The sequence below is a fragment of the Coregonus clupeaformis genome, chromosome 40, assembly GCF_020615455.1.
Source record: "Coregonus clupeaformis isolate EN_2021a chromosome 40, ASM2061545v1, whole genome shotgun sequence".
Lineage (NCBI taxonomy): Eukaryota > Metazoa > Chordata > Actinopteri > Salmoniformes > Salmonidae > Coregonus > Coregonus clupeaformis.
Genome location: NC_059231.1, coordinates 25,440,505 through 25,462,858, shown reverse-complemented (window position 1 = coordinate 25,462,858; position 22,354 = coordinate 25,440,505). Strand labels below are relative to the sequence as shown.

At 41.9% G+C, this 22,354-nt stretch overlaps 1 protein-coding gene across 1 annotated transcript in view; it reads left to right on the top strand.

The window, feature by feature from the left end:
- The first annotated feature begins 9,922 nt into the window (after positions 1-9,922).
- Positions 9,923-22,354, top strand: part of LOC121571615 (synaptotagmin-like protein 5) — a 92,270-nt gene continuing 79,838 nt past the window's right edge. The window contains exon 1 of the mRNA XM_041883177.1: positions 9,923-10,037. The gene's annotated coding sequence lies outside the window, so the exon portion shown is untranslated. The remainder of the gene's footprint in view (positions 10,038-22,354) is intronic.

Sequence of the window (22,354 nt, the reverse complement as noted above, 5' to 3'; positions counted from 1 at the left end):
TCAAGCAAATTAGTAAGATTGTCTCACCCAATGTTCAAGAAAGGCCTTTTTCCCTTTATTCAGATTACAACCTCTCACTTTCAGTTATTTGAAAAGGAAATAATCTCCCAAATGTCACTATTTCTAAAACAAGCCATAGAAAGTTGGTTGCAATTTCAATTTAATCCTCCAGAAACGACAGAACAAATAATGCAACAAATATTGTGGTTAAATTCAAATATACTAATTGACAAAAAAAACTTTATTTTTTGACAGAATGTTTAAAAAAAGGTATAATCTTCGTAAATGATATCATCGGTAGGACTGGTGGAGTTATGTCGCACATGCAGCTAACAAAAACATATGGAAATGTCTGCTCTACCCAAAATTACAACCAAATAATTGCAGCCTTACCGCAAAAGTGGAAGAGGAAAGTGGAAGGGGGAGAAAGTAAGGAACTTGTCTGTCGGCCTTGCATTAAAGAACATTAAAGAACAAAAAAGGAAAACTGTGATAAATAAAAAAGTATATCAGTTTCACTTAAGGACCAAAGGATTGACAGCCGTCCCATATAGATTGCAAAATAGTTGGGAAGAGATCTTTGACGTACCGATCCCATGGCATAGTGTTTATGAACTGACACGCAAAACGACACCGGATTCAAAAAATTGAATCTTTCAATTTAAATTATTATATAAAATTCTTGCTACCAATAGAATGTTATTTATATGGGGGATACAATCTTCCCAGCTCTGCAGATTTTGCTGTGAAGAGAGAGAATCATTAGATCATTTGTTTTGGTTCTGTCCATTTGTAGCTTGTTTTTGGACACAGGTCCAGGAATGGCTAAAGGATTGCAATATTTACCTGGAACTAACCTTGCAGATAGCATTACTGGGTGATCTGAAAAGTCATAGTCAATCAATCAATAATATAATAATACTTTTAGCAAAAATGTTTATTTTTAATTCACAATCTGTCGATGCAATGAGAATAGAAAGGTTCAGAACTTTTGTAAAACATCACAGTACGGTTGAAATATATATGGCAAATAGAAATCCTATATGGATGGTGTTAAAAGATAGATGGGAGGTATTGAATAGAGTTGAAGGATGGGACTAATAACAAATAACAACAAATAATAACAAAGATAGCTAATAATGTAAGCATACTGTGTCCATAATAAGTATATAGGTTGTGTGTTGGGAGCTTTTGGGAAAGAGCACAGTTAGAAAGATATGGCATATAGAAGCAAACCGGATGGACATCATGAAAATGATCGGAGAGGTTGAGAGTAGAAGAAGTTCAGGAGCAAAAAATATATTATATATATATATATATATATATAATATAATTATTGTAAAATTAACTCTGTCCATAAGGTGTAGATAGTAAGTATAGACCGGAAGTAGAGGCCTGGGCATTGTTGTTCACTAATTTACTCCAAGTAGGGAAAGGATGGTGGGGTTGAAAAGTAATAAAGGGGAATATATATATAAAAAACATGGGGGATTGGAAGTGATGCAGACAATTACATTGATAGAAGATACAATCTATCTGCAATATTAAGCTGATCCATTCCCCCATATATATATTTGTATAGCTAAACCACAACCAACGTGAACAAATTGGTCATAGTGGGCAAAACAAGCAAGGAGGTTGGCAGAGTCAAGCACGAGCTAGCGAGATCCTATTGGCCTGTTCTAACAGACGTCTGCAGATTTTCATTAGGGAACGCATACTCTGTGAAGTGCGCGTGTGCAATAAATCAATTCGCCTTTGCACTCCTTCTAAATAACGCACTTTTCTACAACTTTGGCAAAGGGGAAAGTCTACAAAACATAGTCCGCTCTGTTCATAACAGATTGTAGTTTTGTGTACAAAAAGCTGTATTAAGATCAAATGTTTCATCGATGAGAAAACGTGCAGAATGTCGGCCAAAATCCATCTCCTTCGATTTTATCCCACTGCCGGCCACTGGGCTTCCTATTTGGTAGTGAGTGGAAACGTCTTCTTCTTCTTCTTCTGCTTCTTCTTCTTCTTCTTCTTCTTCTTCTTCTTCTTCTTCTTCTTCAGTTGGGTTTATCGGCGGTTGGCATCCAACATTATGGTGCATTACCTCCGCCTACCGTACTGGAATGTGGGCCAGAGAAAGGGATAAACTAAATCCTACCTGCCAACCCCGTTTCTCTTAAAAAAGATAACAAAATATTTGAGACTATATCTAATGACGTTCTGCTCAATATACTCTTTAAACGAATTTCCTGTATCCCCTTCTCCCTCATACTAAATCTCATCCTCTCTCTTTCCCTCTGATACTGCCCACACTGTAGCAATACATGCTCCACAGTCTCTATTTCCTAACAATAATCACACTTTCCTGATGGATGCTTTCCTATCACGTTTAATGTCATATTCAACTGGCTGTGTCCCACCCTTAATCTTGTAAAAATTGCCTCCTCTCTTCTGTCCCTTCCTGCCGTCCTCCCCTCCCCAACTTTCCTCTGTACCTGAAATAAATGCCTTCCCTTATTATTTCTATTCCACTGCTCCTGCCATCTCTGCACCATCACTGTATATATCAGTATTTTTGCCTCTGCCTTGCTGTGAAGAGACCTGTGAAGAGACCTCTGGTGGCATGTCTTGTGGGGTATGCATGGATGTCCGAGCTGTGTGCCAGTAGTTCAAACAGACAGCTCGGTTCATTCAACATGTCAATACCTCTCACAAATACAAGTAGTGATGAAGTCAATCTCTCCTCCACTTTGAGCCAGGAGAGATTGACATGCATATTATTAATGTTAATTCTCTGTGTAAATCCAAGGGCCAGCCGTGCTGCCCTGTTCTGAACCTATTGCACTTTTCCTAAGTCCCTCTTTCTGGCACCTGACCACACGACTGAACAGTAGTCCAGGTTCGACAAAACGAGGGCCTGTAGGACCTGCCTTGTTGATAGTGCTGTTAAGAATGCAGAGCAGCGCTTTATTATTGACAGACTTTTCCCCATCCTAGCTACTGTTGTATTAATATGTTTTGACCATGACAGTTTACAATCCAGGGTTACTCCAAGCAATTTACACTCCTCAAGTTGCTCAATTTCCACATTATTCATTACAATATTTAGTTGAGGTTTAGGGTTTAGTAAATCATTTGTCCCAAATACAATGCTTTTAGTTTTTGAAATATTTAGGACTGACGTATTCCTTGCCACCCATTCTGAAACTAACTGCAGCTCTTTTTAAGTGTTGCTGTCATTTCAGTCGCTGTGGTAGCTGACGTGTATAGTGTTGAGTTATCTGCATACATTTACTCAAAGCCATTGGCATGTCGTTAGCAAAGATTGAAAAAAGGGGCCTAGCCAGCTGCCCTGGGGAATTCCTGATTCTACCAGCTGCCCTGGGGAATTCCTGATTCTACACAATATTTTTATCATCAATTTCTCTGAGGCAATCATCAGTCATTTGTGTAAGTGCTGTGCTTGTTGAATGTCCTTCCCTATAAGCATGCTGAAAGTCTGTTGTCAATTTGTTTACTGTGAAATAGCATTTTATCTGGTCAAACACACATTTTTCCAAAAGTTTACAAAGGGTTGGTAGGCTGATTGGTCGGCTATTTGAGCCAGTTAAGGGGGCTTTACTATTCTTAGGTAGGGGAATAACTTCCCTCCAGCCCTGAGGGCACACACTTTCTAATAGGCTTACATTTAAGTACTGGCAAATAGGAGTGGCAATATCGTCAGCTATTATCCTCAGTAATTTTCCATCCAAGTTGTCAGACCCTGGTGGCTTGTCATTGTTGATCGACAATAATACTTTTTTCACCTCTTCCACACTTACTTTACGGAATTCAAAATTACAACGTTTGTCTTTCATAATTTGGTCAGATGTACTTGGATGTGTAGTGTCAGCGTTTGTTGCTGGCATGTCATGCCTAAATTTGCTAATCTTGCCAATGAAAAAAATAATTAAAGTAGTTGGCAATATCAGTGGGTTTTGTGATGAATGAGCCATCTGATTCAATGAATGATGGAGCGGAGTTTGCCTTTTTGGCCAACATTTCATTTAAGGTTCTCCAAAGCTTTTTACTATCATTATTTATGTCATTTATCTTTGTTTCATACTGTAGTTTCTTCTTCTTTTCATTCAGTTTAGTCACATGATTTTTCAATTTGCAGTACGTTTGCCAATCGGTTGTACAGCCAGACCTATTTTCCATCTCTTTTGCCTCATCCCTCTCAACCATACAATTGTTCAATTCCTCATCAATCCACTGGGATTTAACCATTTTACAGTCATTTTCTTAATGGGTGCATGCATATTAGTAACTGGGATAAGCAATTTAATAAAAGTGCAGCATCTGGTTGCTCGTCATTACACACCACAGACCAACAAATATTATTCACATCAACAACATAGGAATCACTACAGAACTTCTTGTATGACCTCTTATACACAATATTAGGCCCAGCCTTTGGAACTTTCGTTTTCCTAGATATGGCTACTATATTGTGATCACTACATCCGATTTGGATACTGCTTTCCAACAAATTTCTGCAGCATTAGTAAAGATATGATCAATACATGTTGATGATTTCATTCCTGTACTGTTTGTAACTACTCTGGTAGGTTGATTGATAACCTGAACCAGGTTGCATCACTAGTTACAGTTTGAAGCTTTCTCTTGAGTGGGCAGACTGATGAAAGCCTGTCCATATTTAAAATCACCCAGAAAGTATACCTCTCTATTGATACAGTTGAAGTAGGAAGTTTACATACACCTTAGCCAAATACATTCAAACTCAGTTTTTCACAATTCCTGACATTTAATCCTAATAAAAATTCCTTGTTTTAGGTCAGTTAGGATTACCACTTTATTTTAAGAATGTGAAATGTCAGAATAATAGTAGAGAGAATGATTTATTTCAGCTTTTATTTGTTTCATCACATTCCCAGTGGGTCAGAAGTTTACATACACTCAATTAGTATTTGGTAGCATTGCCTTTAAATTGTTTAACTTGGGTCAAACGTTTCGGGTAGCCTTCCACAAGCTTCCCACAATAAGTTGGGTGAATTTTGGCCCATTCCTCCTGACAGAGCTGGTGTAACTGAGTCAGGTTTGTAGGCCTCCTTGCTCGCACACGCTTTTTCAGTTCTGCCCACACATTTTCTATAGGATTGAGGTCAGGGATTTGTGATGGCCACTCCAATACCTTGACTTTGTTGTCCTTAAGCCATTTTGCCACAACTTTGGAAGTATGCTTGGGGTCATTGTCCATTTGGAAGACCCATTTGCGACCAAGCTTTAACTTCCTGACTGATGTTTTGAGATGTTGCTTCAATATATCCACATCATTTTCCTTCCATGATGCCATCTATTTTGTGAAGTGCACCAGTCCCTCCTGCAGCAAAGCACCCCCACAGCATGATGCTGCCACCCCTGTGTTTCACGGTTGGGATGGTGTTCTTCAGCTTGCAAAGCACCCCCTTTTTCCTCCAAACATAACGATGGTCATTATGGCCAAACAGTTCTATTTTTGTTTCATCAGACCAGAGGACATTTCTCCAAAAAGTACGATCTTTGTCCCCATGTGCAGTTGCAAACCGTAGTCTGGCTTTTTTATGGCGGTTTTGGAGCAGTGGCTTCTTCCTTGCTGAGCGGCCTTTCAGGTTATGTTGATATGGGACTTGTTTTACTGTGGATATAGAAATGTTTGTACCTGTTTCCTCCAGCATCTTCACAAGGTCCTTTGCTGTTGTTCTGGGATTGATTTGCACTTTTCGCACCAAAGTACGTTCATCTCTAGGAGACAGAACGCGTCTCCTTCCTGAGCGGTATGACGGCTGCATGGTCCCATGTTGTTTATACTTGCGTACTACTGTTTATACAGATGAACGTGGTACCTTCAGGCATTTGGAAATTGCTCCCAAGGATGAACCAGACTTGTGGAGGTCTAGAATTTTTTTTCTGAGGTCTTGGCTGATTTCTTTTGATTTTCCCATGATGTCAAGCAAAGAGGCACTGAGTTTGAAGGTAGGCCTTGAAATACATCCTCAGGTACACCTCCAATTGACTCAAATGATGTCAATTAGCCTATCAGAAGCTTCTAAAGCCATGACATCATTTTCTGGAATTTTCCAAGCTGTTTAAAAGGCACAGTCAACATAGTGTATGTAAACTTCTGACCCACTGGAATTGTGAGACAGTGAAATACAAGTGAAATAATCTGTCTGTAAACAATTGTTGGAAAAATTACTTGTGTCATGCACAAAGTAGATGTCCTAACCGACTTGCCAAAACTATAGTTTGTTAATAAGAAATGTGTGGGGTGGTTGAAAAACGAGTTTTAATGACTCCAACCTAAGTGTATGTAAACTTCCGACTTCAACTGTATCACATATATTGTCAAGCATTTCACACATGTTATCCAGATACTGACACTTAGCACTTGGTGGTCTATAGCAGCTTCCCACCAGAATGGGCTTTAGGTGAGGCAGGTGAACCTGTAGCCATATTACTTAAACAGTATTTAATATGAGATCCTCTCTAAGCTTTACAGGAATGTGGTTCTGAATATAAACCGCAACACCGCCCCAATTGGCATTTCTTGTTAGGCCTACTGCTGCTAGGTAGCTCTCTCTCTCTGCTCTCCCCCTCCCCTCTGTCTGTTCTTAATTGCAGGAGTGAAGTCTGGTGTGCGGGAGTCAGGGTTCCAGCTGCAGCTCATTCACCATAATCACCTCAGCCTTAAATACCCGGTCAAACTTGCCACTCATCGTCAGATCATAGTCAAGACGACCATATTATTGGAACCTGACTCCTGCCTCCGCTTCACTCCTGCCACCACCATCCTGCTTTCCACTACTGGACCTCACATTTGGACTCACCACGGACACTAGGACGTTACGGTACCACTCCTGCTCAGAACCCTGGATCTGTTACCCTCCCTGTAGACCTGGACTTGCTCTTCCCCTATTTTTGGATACCTGGACAATTTAACTTTGAAAATAACCTGTTAAACCTTCTCTGGCTCGGTGTAGTTGTCTGCATTTGGGTTCATATTCAGTTTAAATCGTGACATTTCTGTATTTTCTGTAAATGTTATAACCTTGTATTGCTACCATTGTATCATCAAAGGTATTATCTAAGTGAGTTTCAGAGATTGTCAGAATATGAATGTCATCTGTTATTAGCAAATTATTGATTTCATGAAGCTTGTTTCTTAAGCTACATATGTTAATGTGGGCTATTTTTACATTTACATTTACGTCATTTAGCAGACGCTCTTATCCAGAGCGACTTACAAATTGGTGCATTCACCTTATAGCCAGTGGGATAACCACTTTACAATATGTTTTTTTTTTGTTTGGGGGGTAGAAGGATTACTTTATCCTATCCCAGGTATTCCTTAAAGAGGTGGTGTTTCAAGTGTCTCCGGAAGGTCGTGAGGGAGCTTGTTCCACCATTGGGGTGCCAGAGCAGCGAACAGTTTTGACTGGGCTGAGCGGGAACTGTGCTTCCACAGAGGTAGGGTGGCCAGCAGGCCAGCGGTGGATGAACGCAATGCCCTCGTTTGGGTGTAGGGACTGATCAGAGCCTGAAGGTAAGGAGGTGCCGTTCCCCTCACAGCTCCATAGGCAAGCACCATGGTCTTGTAGCAGATGCAAGCTTCAACTGGAAGCCAGTGGAGTGTGCGGAGGAGCAGGGTGACGTGAGAGAACTTGGGAAGGTTGAACAACAAACGGGCTGCGGCATTCTGGATGAGTTGTAGGGGTTTAATGGCACAGGCAGGGAGCCCAGCCAACAGCGAGTTGCAGTAATCCAGACGGGAGATGACAAGTGCCCGGATTAGGACCTGTGCCGCTTCCTGTGTAAGGCAGGGTCGTACTCTCCGAATGTTGTAGAGCATGAACCTACAGGATCGAGTCACCGCCTTGATGTTAGCGGAGAACGACAGGGTGTTGTCCAGGGTCACGCCAAGGCTCTTTGCACTCTGGGAGGAGGACACAACGGAGTTGTCAACCGTGATGGCGAGATCATGGAACGGGCAGTCCTTCCCCGGGAGGAAGAGCAGCTCCGTTTTGCCGAGGTTCAGCTTGAGGTGGTGATCCGTCATCCACACTGATATGTCTGCCAGACATGCAGAGATGCGATTCGCCACCTGGTTATCAGAAGGGGGAAAGGAGAAGATTAGTTGTGTGTCGTCTGCGTAGCAATGATAGGAGAGGCCATGTGATGATATGACAGAGCCAAGTGACTTGGTGTATAGCGAGAATAGGAGAGGGCCTAGAACTGAGCCCTGGGGGACACCAGTGGTGAGAGCACGTGGTGCGGAGACAGATTCTCGCCATGCCACTTGGTAGGAGCGACCGGTCAGGTAGGACACAATCCAAGAGTGAGCCGCGCCGGAGATGCCCAACTCGGAGAGGGTGGAGAGGAGGATCTGATGGTTCACAGTATCAAAGGCAGCAGACAGGTCTAGAAGGACAAGAGCAGAGGAGAGAGAGTTAGCTTTAGCAGTGCGGAGAGCCTCCGTGACACAGAGAAGAGCAGTCTCAGTTGAATGACCAGTCTTGAAACCTGACAGGTTTGGATCAAGAAGGTCATTCTGAGAGAGATAGCAAGAGAGTTGGCTAAAGACGGCACGCTCAAGAGTTTTGGAGAGAAAAGAAAGAAGGGATACTGGTCTGTAGCTGTTGACATCAGAGGGATCGAGTGTTGGTTTTTTGAGAAGGGGTGCAACTCTCGCTCTCTTGAAGACGGAAGGGACATAGCCAGCGGTCAAGGATGAGTTGATGAGCGAGGTGAGGTAAGGGAGAAGGTCACCGGAGATGGTCTGGAGAAGAGAGGAGGGGATAGGGTCAAGCGTGCAGGTTGTTGGGCGGCCGGCCGTCAAAAGTCGTAAGATTTCATCTGGAGAGAGAGGGGAAAGAAGTCAAAGCATAGGGTAGGGCAGTGTGAGCAGGACCAGCAGTGTCATTTGACTTAACAAACGAGGATCGGAAACAGCAGAAACAGATGAAGAAAATGTAGAGAGGAGGGAGTGAAAAGATGCCAGGTCCGCAGGGAGTCTAGTTTTCCTCCATTTCCGCTCGGCTGCCCGGAGCCCTGTTCTGTGAGCTCGCAATGAGTCGTCAAGCCACGGAGCAGGAGGGGAACTTTACTGGGAAGCTTAGCAGAGGTAGACATACTCTGGTTATTTTTATTAGTGCAGGGTGAGCTGCACACAGTGGACTTCCTACTAGGGCACACCACCTCAGTGCTAACAGTATTACTCTGGATCATAGGCGTATGATTACTGCATACAATAGCTGTAGGATCAGCAGAGGCATTCTGGGCAGTAAGAGGGACATAAATTAGGTTATTTACATTGTGTCTTCCAACGCCCCTAGGATAATGTACATTTTCTGAATCATTATGACAACTCAGCGACAAAATGGTAGGGATTAAATGAGCTGGACTTTGGTCAAGTGGAAGAAGTGGACTGTTCATAACCACTAATAAAGGATCAGATATTGTTTTGTAATTCTGTGTTTTATGTAATTCTGTAATTTTATCCTCATAACAGCTAAGGTTAGAACTGGGGTACGGTACCATAGTCTGACTCTAGGACTCAAGGACAACACACACACCAAGAAAAAAAAACACAGAAACACACACAGAAAGAAAGAGAGAGAGCTAGAGAGAGGGAGCGAGAGAGAGCGCGCACAGGAAGACATCTGAACAGCTTCTTTACCACTGCAGCATTACTTATTTAATCAATAGGAAATTATTAGGCTATATTCAATATCACGGTATATTGCCACTGGATAAATAATATCCGACTAAATCGGGTTCATAGATAGACCGCAGTGTAGTTGCTCCAGCTGTCTTCCCGAAAACGTGACCACGCCCCCCTTACACACGGGAGCACTGGGCTGCTTGCTATGCGGAGCAGGGCGGTTGACACTACAGCTGTGATCAGAGAGACGCGCAAAGAGACGGACTGACTGCACAAGCTCCCCCATAGCATCCACTCTCACGAGTCACCAAGCCACCACATACTGGAGTGCAGGTTTCAGGTACGATGGCTTTTCTGTTGCAATCTATAGAGAAACGTTGTAATTTTCTGTTGGTGGTTCTATCTGTGTTAAACATGAACTGCGGTGAATGTCTCATAATGATTCTGAAAGGGAGATTCCCTACGAGGAGGTAACAAGCGACAAGAGACCAGCAAGCCATTCCCATAGCGAATAACCATTATCATAAGCTAAATGGTTAAAACTCATAGGCTACAGGCTGTTTTTACAAAATTGCGCTAGACTTTAAACATTTATTTCGTATTGTTGCATAACATTCTCAATAATTGTATTATGGACAAATCAATCAATATAGTAATTATAAAATAAAACGTTTCAGTTCAGGTGAGATCTCTCAACTACCATACAACCTAATGTAAAGTTAGCGGCGTTTGTTTGTATAGGTGCAATGCAGCAAAAGGCACTTTTTGTGCTCTCCGTCCAGTCGCACTAGAAGCTGGTTCGACGATGGTCAATTTATCTGACAGTTTTTGTTGTCTAGACAGAGCTGTTGACTATAGGCAAATTATAACAATTATAAAAAACAGCCTACAGCCTATAAAAAATATCCTCATGAGAAATGTAGCCTATTTTATATCTGCAAATCTTTCTTTCAATGGGCTATTATTTGTTGACTATAGGCAAATTATAAAAATGATAAAAAACAGCCTACAGCCTACAAAAAATATCCTCATGAGAAATGTAGCCTATTTTATATCTGCAAATCTTTCTTTCAATGGGCTATTATTTGTTGACTATAGGCAAATTATAAAAATGATAAAAAACAGCCTACAGCCTACAAAAAATATCCTCATGAGAAATGTAGCCTATTTTATATCTGCAAATCTTTCTTTCAATGGGCTATTATTAGGTTACTGTGAAACAACAACTTACACATTTTGCATTTACTAACTTAGTAATTAGTAGGCTATGGCCACAGAGACAAATGTTGGATTTAATGCAATAGCATGAACTGAACCTATCAAAATGTTTCATATTCACTTAGCACATCTGAAACGAATGTTGCTTCAAAGTTACAGGTATATGGAAGCCCATTCCCGCCACCAAAACGTTTTTAAACATACTTTCAAAACATTTCGAGATAAGTCAACATTTCGAGAAATGTATGACAACATTTCGAAATGTTACGTTGAAATGTCGAGATACGCAAGTAGACATTTTGAGATAGTAGAACATACATATAGGATATGTTTCTTCATTTGTACCATTATGTGGTGACGTATTACCAAGTGGTCTTTGCAAGTTTTCATTTACATGTTGGTCATTAAGTGGGTGCTTTTGTCCTTAGCAATTTACAAGGTTGATAAAACAAATGACATATGACAATCATAGCAAGTAAAACGTTTCTGTAACCATTACTGAAAATGTTGTTCTGTTAAGGATACTCTGGTCTTCAAAATAATTGTAATTACAACAAGATGTCTTATGATATATGTTTGACTATCTCTGGATAGTGTCAATACAATACTGAGCTATTAAAATCATGTTTTTGATTACATTTGATGATATTTGGATGAAACCAGATCAAAGTATGATACAAACTCAAAGTTTTGAGATAGTAGAACAGGATAGGATATGTTTCTTCATTTGTAGCATTATGTGGCGATTTCCATCTATCCATGTTTCAGACATCGGCACAACAGGGCTGCCGCAAACATGTGGCAAGCTGGCATATGGCCCAACACTTTTGATCCAGTTTGATAAAAAATATTGGCATAAAAGCGTTGACAATAGGGACAAAGTACTGTTGATTTGACTGATTTGCCTCTGATTTGCCTCAACTCATGCACAATTAATCTGTGCTTCAGTCTGATCAACTGTAGCCTACTGATAACAACCACAGCTGCAGGTAGCCTAGAGAAGCCTATGCACTCTGATCTCCTCTGGCCAGGGGAAACGAAGGGCTAAAGTCATGTATTTATAGCCTAAAATAGGCCTATTTATTTGTGTGAGGAGAAAATGTGAATGTAATCAAATTTGGTTTATATTCAAATTTGAGGTGGCTAGGCTACCTAGACCTTATCAATGCAACATTATTGACTGGAATTAATCAATCAACACAATAGTGATGACATACTGTGTGAGTAAGTTTTTTATTACATATGCAAAGGCCAACACAATACAAACCTGCATAAAGTTCTATTGTTCAAGTGCAGTTGAACAGGAATTACGCCCCCAATAGGCTATGCCTCCTGAAAATAACATATAGATTACATTAAACAAGACCCATCTGCAGGGTCAACCCAGCATAAAAGTGAATAAAAACTCTTCAGATGGTTAAATTAACCCATGTTTGGGTAATCTAAATGTGTGGCCTATTAGGGGCGTGGCTTATATACTATTATAACAAAGTGGTAACTATCCCAACATTGGAATATGCATTTAAGGAACTCATACACTTGTATAAACATTATTAAAGCCACAAAAGTATCAGTGCTAACCGGAATTACATTTACTCTCATGGGTGGCCAAAAATAACTATTTGAAAGCTACGCCCCTACTAAGCTATGCCTCCATTCTTCTGATCTGACCCGGTGGATCTTAGCTCAAGAACCAAGCATCAACAACCAAACTTAAAGAAAACAATGGGTTGTTTGTGACCGAACTGGCTGGGTCAAAATATCCCAAACGTGTGTTCTGTTTTTTAGAGTGTGGAGCTGGATCACAGGCTGTTCTGAGCTGTTCTAGCATGTTCTGGACTGGAGTAATGTTATGTTGGACTCTGCTGTGTTGTACTGCACTTACTACACCAAGCTGGTGGTGAAATGCTGCATAGAGCTGTGCCTGTGATGTGCTATGTAGTTGTGAAGTGCTGGGTTTCCCTCCCTCCCACTCGCTGGCTTTGATCCCCGTTCCCCCTCTGAAGTGTGTACGCCTCGCCGCTACGCCGCTGCCTTTTGGTATGCAGTGTGGAGCCCCACATCGTGGCCTCAAAAGACTGTGGCATCCCTATTCAATTACAGTGCCTACTCCACCCATGCTCTAACAAGGTTATGTTTTAGGTTATTGTCTCCCAGTGTCTGGTGGAAAGCAGACTGAACCAGGTTTTCCTCTAGGATTTGCCTGTGCTTAGCTCGTTTCTTTTTTATTCTGAACGTAACACTTTGTATTCAGGACATAAAGTTAATTGCTTTAAAATATTGTTAGCAGTATTACTTTAGTGCCTTGTTGCAAACAGGATGCATGTTTTGAAATATTTGTATTCTGTACAGACATCCTTCTTTTTACTCTTTCAATTAGGTTAGTATTGTGGAGTAACTACACTTTTGTTGATCCATCCTCAGTTTGATCCTATCACAGCCATTAAACTCTGTACAGTGCCTTGCAAAAGTATTCATCCCCCTTGGCGTTTTACCTATTTTGTTGCATTACAACCTGTAGTTTAAATAGATTTTTATTTGGATTTCATGTAAAGGACATACCCAAAATAGTTCAAAACGGTGAAGTGAAATGAAAAAAATTACTTCAAAAAACTCTAAAAAAATAAATAACGGAAAAGTGGTGCGTGCATATGTACAGTTGAAGTCGGAAGTTTACATACACTTAGGTTGGAGTCATTAAAACTCGTTTTTCAACCACCCCACAAATTTCTTGTTAACAAACTATAGTTTTGGCAAGTCGGTTAGGACATCTACTTTGTGCATGACACAAGTAATTTTTCCAACAATTGTTTACATACAGATTATTTCACTTATAATTCACTGTATCACAATTCCAGTGAGTCAGAAGTTTACATACACTATGTTGACTGTGCCTTTAAACAGCTTGGAAAATTCCAGAAAATGATGTCATGACTTTAGAAGCTTCTGATAAGCTAATTGACATCATTTGAGTCAATTGGAGGTGTACCTGTGGATGTATTTCAAGGCCTACCTTCAAACTCAGTGCCTCTTTGCTTGACATCATGGGAAAATCAAAAGGAAATCAGCCAAGACCTCAGAAAATAAGTAAGGAAACAGGTACAAAAGTATCTATATCGACATAACCTGAAAGGCCGCTCAGCACGGAAGAACCCACTGCTCCAAAACCGCCATTAAAAAAGCCAGACTACGGTTTGCAGCTGCACATGGGGACAAAGATCGTACTTTTTGGAGAAATGTCCTCTGGTCTGATGAAACAAAAATAGAACTGTTTGGCCATAATAACCATTGTTATGTTTGGAGGAAAAAGGGGAACACTTGCAAGCCGAAGAACACCATCCCAACTGTGAAGCACGGGGGTGGCAGCATCATGATGTGGGGGTGCTTTGCTGCAGGAGGGATTGGTGCACTTCACAAAATAGATGGCATCATGAGGAAGGAAAATTATGTGGATATATTGAAGCACCATCTCAAGACATCAGTCAGGAAGTTAAAGCTTGGTCGCAAATGGGTCTTCCAAATGGACAATGACCCCAAGCATACTTCCAAAGTTGTGGCAAAATGGCTTAAAGACAACAAAGTCAAGGATTTGAAGTGGCCATCACAAAGCCCTGACCTCAATCCTATAGAGAATGTGTGGGCAGAAATGAAAAAGCGTGTGCGAGCAAGGAGGCCTACAAACCTGACTCAGTTACACCAGCTCTGTCAGGAGGAATGGGCCAAAATTCACCCAACTTATTGTGGGAAGCTTGTGGAAGGCTACCCGAAATGTTTGACCCAAGTTAAACAATTTAAAGGCAATGCTACCAAATACTAATTGAGTGTATGTAAACTTCTGACCCACTGGGAATGTGATTAAATAAATAAAAACTGAAATAAATAATTCTCTCTACTATTATTCTGACATTTCACATTCTTAAAATAAAGTGGTGATCGCAACTGACCTAAGACAGGGAATTTTTTTACTAGGATTAAATGTCAGGAATTGTGAAAAACTGAGTTTAAATGTATTTGACTAAGGTGTATGTAAACTTCCGACTTCAACTGTATTCACCCCCTTTGCTACGAAGCCCCTAAATAAGATCTGGTGCAACCAATTACCTTCAGAAGTCACATAATTAGTTAAATAAAGTCCACCTGTGTGCAATCTAAGTGTCACATGATCTGCCACATGATCTCAGTATATATACACACCTGTTCTGAAAGGCCCCAGAGTCTGCAACACCACTAAGCAAGGGGCACCACCAAGCAAGCGGCACCATGAAGACCAAGGAGCTCTCGAAACAGGTCAGGGACAAAGTTGTGGAGAAGTACAGATCAGGGTTGGGTTATAAAAAAATATCAGAATCTTTGAACATCCCACGGAGCACCATTAAATCCATTATAAAAAAAAAGAAAGAATATGGCACCACAACAAACCTGCCAAGAGAGGGCTGCCCACCAAAACTCACGGACCAGGCAAGGAGGGCATTAATCAGAGAGGCAACAAAGAGACCAAAGATAACCCTGAAGGAGCTGCAAAGCTCCACAGTGGAGATTGGAGTATCTGTCTATAGGACCACTTTAAGCCGTACAAATCAAATCAAATCAAATCTTATTTGTCACATACACGTGTTTAGCAGATGTTATAGCGGGTGTAGCGAAATGCTTGTGCTTCTAGATCCGACAGTGCAGTAATATCTAACAATTTCACAACATATACCGAATACACACAAAACTAGTAAGGAATGGGATTTAAGAATATATACATATATGGACAAGTAATGACAGAGCGGCATGGACTAAGATACAGTAGAATATTATAGAATAGAATGCAGTATATACATATGAGATGAGTAGTGCAAGATATGTAAACATTATTAAAGTGACTAGTGTCCCATTTCTTAAGTGGCCAGTGATTTCAATAGGCAGCAGCAGCCTCTAATGTGCTAGTGATGGCTATTTAACAGTCTGATGGCCTTGAGATAGAAGCAGTTTTTCATTCTCTCGGTCCCAGCTTTGATGCACCTGTACTGACCTTGCCTTCTGGATCGTAGCAGGGTGAACAGGCAGTGGCTCGGGTGGTTGATGTCCTTGATGATCTTTTTGGCCTTCCTGTGTCATGGAGGGTGGGTAGTTTGTCCCCGGTAATGCGTTCGGCAGACCGCACAACCCTCTGGAGAGCCCTGCGGTTGCGGGCGGTGAAGTTGCCGTACTAGGAGGTGATACAGCCTGACAGGATGCTCTCAATTGTGCATCTGTAAAGGTTTGTGAGGGTTTTAGGTGCCAGGCCAAAGTTCTTCAGCCTCCTGAGGTTGAAGAGGCTCTGTTGCGCCTTCTTCACCACACTGTCTGCGTGGGTGGACCATTTCAGTTTGTCGGTGATGTGTATGCCAAGGAACTTGAAGCTTTCCACCTTCTCCACTGCGGTCCCGTCAATGTGGATAGGGGGGTGCACCCTCTGCTGTTTCCTGAAGTCCACGATCACCTCCTTTGTTTTGTTGATGTTGAGTGAGAGCTTATTTTCCTGGCACCACACTCCCAGAGCCCTCACCTCCTCCCTGTAGGCGGTCTCGTCATTGTTGGTAATCAAGCCTACTACTGTTGTGTCGTCTGCAAACTTGATGATTGAGTTGGAGGCGTGCTTGGCCACGCAGTCATGGGTGAACAGGGAGTACAGGAGTGGGCTGAGCACGCACCCTTGTGGGGCCCCAGAGTTGAGGATCAGCGAAGTGGAGATGTTGTTTCCTACCTTCACCACCTGGGGGTGGCCCGTCAGGAAGTCCAGGACCCAGTTGCACAGGGCGGGGTTCAGACCGAGGGCCTCGAGCTTAATGATGAGCTTGGAGGGTACTATGATGTTGAATGCTGAGCTATAGTCAATGAACAGCATTCTTCCATAGGTATTCCTCTTGTCCAGATGGGATACGGCAGTGTGCAGTGTGATGGGTGATTGTATTGTCTGTGGATCTATTGGGGCGGTAAGCAAATTGAAGTGGGTCTAAGGTGAGAGGTAAGGTAGAGGTGATATGATCCTTGACTAGTCTCTCAAAGCACTTCATGATGACAGAGGTGAGTGCTACAGGGTGATAGTCATTTAGTTCAGTTACCTTTGCTTTCTTGGGTACAGGAACAATGGTGGCCATCTTGAAGCATGTGGGAACAGCAGACTGGGAAAGGGAGAGATTGAATATTTCCATAAACACACCAGCCAGCTGGTCTGCGCATGCTCTGAGGACACGGCTAGTGATGCTGTCTGGGCCGGCAGTCTTGCGGGGGTTAACATGCCTAAATGTCTTAATCACGTCACCATGGAGAAGGAGAGGCCACAGTCCTTGATAATGGGCCTCGTCAGTGGCACTGTGTTATCCTCAAAGCGGGCGAAGAAGGTGTTTCGCTTGTCTGGAAGGGAGACGTCGGTGTCGGCGACATGGCTGGTTTTCCTTTTGTAGTCTATGATTGTCTGTAGACCCTGCCACTATGAGCCGTTGAATTGCGACTCCACTTTGTCTCTATACTGATGTTTTGCCAGTTGAATTGCCTTGCGGAGTGAGTAGCTACACAGTTTGTATTCTGCCATATTCCCAGTCACCTTGCCATGGTTGAATGTGGTGGTTCGCGCTTTCAGATTTGCGAGAATGCTGCCATCTATCCACGGTTTCTGGTTAGGGTTGGTTTTAATAGTCACAGTGGGCACAACATCACCTATACACTTCCTAATAAACTCAGTCACCGTTTCAGTGTATACGTCTAAATTATTTTCAGAAGCTACCCAGAATATATCCCAGTCCGCGTGATCAAAACAATCTTGAAGCGTAGATTCCGATTGGTCAGACCAGCGTTGAATAGTCCTTAGCACGGGTACTTCCTGTTTGAGTTTCTGCCTATAGGAAGGGAGAAGCAAAATGGAGTCGTGGTCAGATTTGCCGAAAGGAGGGCGGGGGAGGGCCTTATAACCATCCTGGAAGTTCGAATAGCAATGGTTGAGGATTTTAGCAGCGCGAGTACAACAGTCAATATGTTGATAGAACTTCAGCAGACTAGTCCTCAAATTTGCTTTGTTAAAATCCCCGGCTACAATAAATGCAGCCTCAGGATATGTGGTTTCCAGTTTGCATAAGGTCCAGTGAAATACTTTGAGGGCCGTCGTGGTATCGGCTTGAGGGGGGATATACACGGCCGTGACTATAACCAAAGAAAATTATCTTGGGAGATAATACGGTCAGCCTTTGATTGTGAGATATTCTAGGTTGGGTGAACAGAAAGACTCGAGTTCCTGTATGTTACTAAAATTACACCATGAGCCACCATCTTCGTCAGAGCTGGGCTTTACGGAAGAGTGGCCAGAAAAAAGCCATTGCTTAAAGGAAAAAATAAGCAAACACGTTTGGTGTTCGCCAAAAGGCATGTGGGAGACTCCCCAAACATATGGAAGAATGTACTCTGGTCAGATGAGACTAAAATTGAGCTTTTTGGCCATCAAAGAAAACGCTATGTCTGGCGCAAACCCAACACTTCTCATCACCCGAGAACACCATCCCCACAGTGAATCATGGTGGTGGCAGCATCATGCTGTGGGGATGTTATTCATCGGCAGGGACTGGGAAACTGCTCAGAATTGAAGAAATGATGGATGGCGCTAAATACAAGGAAATTCTTGAGGGAAACCTGTTTCAGTCTTCCAGAGATTTGAGACTGGGACGGAGGTTCACCTTCCAGCAGGACAATGACCCTAAGCATACTGCTAAAGCAACACTCGAGTGGTTTAAAGGGAAACATTTAAATGTCTTGGAATGGCCTAGTCAAAACCCATACCTCAATCCAATTGAGAATCTGTGGTATGACTTAAAGATTGCTGTACACCAGCTGAACCCATCAAACTTGAAGGAGCTGGAGCAGTTTTGCCTTGAAGAATGGGCAAAACTCCCAGTGGCTAGATGTGCCAAGCTTATAGAGACATACCCCAAGAGATCTTCAAAGTGGTAGGCATGTTGTGTAAATCAAATGATACAAACCCCCAAAAAATCCATTTTAATTCCAGGTTGTAAGGCAACAAAATAGGAAAAATACCAAAGGGGGGTGAATACTTTCGCAAGCCACTGTAACTGTTCTAAAGTCATCATTGATCTAATGGTGAATCCCTGAGAGGTTTACTTCCCCTCCGGCAACTGAGTAAGGAAGGACGCCTGTAGTGAATGGGTGTATTGATACACCATCCAAAGTGTAATTAATTACTTCACCATGCTCAAAATATTCAATGTCTGCTTTTTTATTTTTACCGATCTACAAATAGGTGCCCTTCTTTGCGAAGCAATGGAAAACCTCCCTGGTCTTTGTGGTTGAATCTGTGGTTGAAATTCACTGCTTACAGGTAATTGTATGTGTGGGGTACAGAGATGAGGTAGTCATTCAAAAATTATGTTAAACACTATTATTGCATTATTATTGAGTCCATGCAATTTATTATGTGACTTGTTAAGCAAATGTTTACTCCTGAACTTATTTAGGCTTGCCATAACAAAGTGGTTGAACCCTTATTGACAAGACATTTCAGCTTTTAATTTTTTATTAATTTGTAAAAATGTCGAAAACATAATTCCACTTTGACATTATGGGGTATTGTGTGTAGGCCAGTGACAAAAAAATCTAAATCTCAATTTAACACAAGAAAATGTGGAAACAGTCAAGGGGTGTGAATATTTTCTGAAGGCACTGTATATGAAAGTAAGCTTTGCTTTTATACTTACAAGACCATCATCCTTGATTGAGCGAGCTGTTTTGTCTTGTAGTAATGTGATGCCTGCCTGTATTTCCTTAAACCTTTATTTTAGCAATACAGTGAGGGAAAAAAGTATTTGATCCCCTGCTGATTTGGTACGTTTGCCCACTGATAAAGAAATGATCAGTTTATAATTTTTGTCACGGATTCTGCCGAGGCTGCTCCTCCTCCTTGCTCGGGCAGGCTTCGGCGTTCGCCGTCCCCGGAGTACTAGCTGCCACCGTTAGATGTTTCAGTGTTTGATTGCTTTTGTCTGTCTATTGCACCTGTGTCCGTTTGTGTCTGATTATGTGTCCTATAAGTTGCCTGTTTTGTGTTGGTTAGTTTGTGTGTTGTTATTTGCCTGTCCGTTAGTGCTGCGTGTTTTCTCTGTTTGTTGTTTTTGTAGTTTACGCAGAGTTTGCGTAATCGCTCGCCTCTGGTTTATGTTGAGGCCGTTCATTTGTATTGTGCCTTGTGTTGCACTAGTAAACTTTGTTGGACTAAGCTTCGGTGTCCTGCGCCTGACTCCCACACCACATTCACCTCAGCCATTGACAATTTTAATGTTAGGTTTATTTGAACAGTGAGAGACAGAATAACAAAAAAAATATCCAGAAAAACGCATGTCAAAAATATTATAAATTGATTTGCATTTTAATGAGGGAAATAAGTATTTGACCCCTCTGCAAAACATGACTTAGTACTTGGTGGCAAAACCCTTGTTGGCAATCACAGAGGTCAGATGTTTCTTGTAGTTGGCCACCAGGTTTGCACACATCTCAGGAGGGATTTTGTTCCACTCCTCTTTGCAGATCTTCTCCAAGTCATTAAGGTTTCGAGGCTGACATTTGGCAATTCAAACCTTCAGCTCCCTCCACAGATTTTCTATGGGATTAAGGTCTGGAGACTGGCTAGGCCACTCCAGGACCTTAATGTGCTTCTTCTTGAGCCACTGCTTTGTTGCTTTGGCCGAGTGTTTTGGGTCATTGTCATTCTGGAATACCCATCCACGACCCATTTTCAGTTCCCTGGCTGAGGGAAGGAGGTTCTCACCCAAGATTTGATGGTACGTGGCCCCGTCCATCATCCCTTTGATGCGGTGAAGTTGTCCTGTCCCCTTAGCAGAAAAACACCCCCAAAGCATAATGTTTCCACCTCCATGTTTGACGGTGGGGATGGTGTTCTTGGGGTCATAGGCAGCATTCCTCCTCCTCCAAACACGGCGAGTTGAGTTGATGCCAAAGAACTCAATTTTGGTCTCATCTGACCACAACACTTTCCCTCAGTTCTCCTCCCTCATTCAGATGTTCATTGGCGAACTTCAGACGGGCATGTATATGTGCTTTCTTGAGCAGGGGGACCTTGCGGGCGCTGCTGGATTTCAGTCCTTCACGGTGTAGTGTGTTACCAATTGTTTTCTTGGTGACTATGGTCCCAGCTGCCTTGAGATCATTGACAAGATCCTCCTGTGTAGTTCTGGGCTGATTCCTCACCGTTCTCATGATCATTGCAACTCCACGAGGTGAGATCTTGCATGGATCCCCAGGCCGAGGGAGATTGACAGGTCTTTTGTGTTTCTTCCATTTGCGAATAATCGCACCAACTGTTGTCACCTTCTCACCAAGGTGCTTTGCGATGGTCTTGTAGCCCATTCCAGCCTTGTGTAGGTCTACAATCTTGTCCCTGACATCCTTGGAGAGCTCTTTGGTCTTGGCCATGGTGGAGAGTTTGGAATCTGATTGATTGCTTCTGTGGACAGGTGTCTTTTATACAGGTAACAAACTGAGATTAGGAGCACTCCCTTTAAGAGTGTGCTCCTAATCTCAGCTCGTTACCTGTATAAAAGACACCTGGGAGCCAGAAATCTTTCTGATTGAGAGGGGGTCAAATACTTATTTCCCTCATTAAAATGTAAATCAAGTTATAAAAATGTTGACATGCGTTTTTTCTGGATGTTTTTGTTGTTATTCTGTCTCTCACTGTTCAAATAAACCTACCATTAAAATTATAGACTGATCATTTCTTTGTCAGTGGGCAAACATACAAAATCAGCAGGGGATCAAATACTTTTTCCCTCACTGTACATGTCGTTGAGGAAAAAATTATAATAATCGTAACATATTTCTTTGGTCAGTAAGTGCCCAACATAACAACAGGTGGTGGTGTGTTGGACACTCATATGTAGAGGTCTATAAAGCCTGTCTCCAATTCTCATTTCTGTAACCGTTAGCTTACCTGTGTAATATTGACATAAGCTCAGAAACACTTGTTTTGCAAACATGGTCCTGTTTTATCAATTGCTGTGCTGATCAATGGGACGTTCATTACCTCTGTCAAATGAATATGTAGCTTAAACTTGTGTGTATTTGTATTTCTTTTTGCAATAAAAATGGTTACGCTACAATAATACACATTTACAATAGGTCTATATCTAAAAATACACACAGCCTAATGTTATACAGGACCAGTCAAGAGTTTGGACACACCTACTCATTCCAGGGTTTCTCTTTATTTGTACTATTTACTACATTGTAGAATAATAGTGAAGACATCAAAACTATGAAATAACACATATGGAATCACGTAGTAACCAAAAAAGTGTTAAACAAATCAAAATATATTTTATATTTGAGATTCTTCAAAGTAGCTACCCTTTGCCTTGATGACAGCTTTGCATACTCTTGGCATTCTCTCAACCA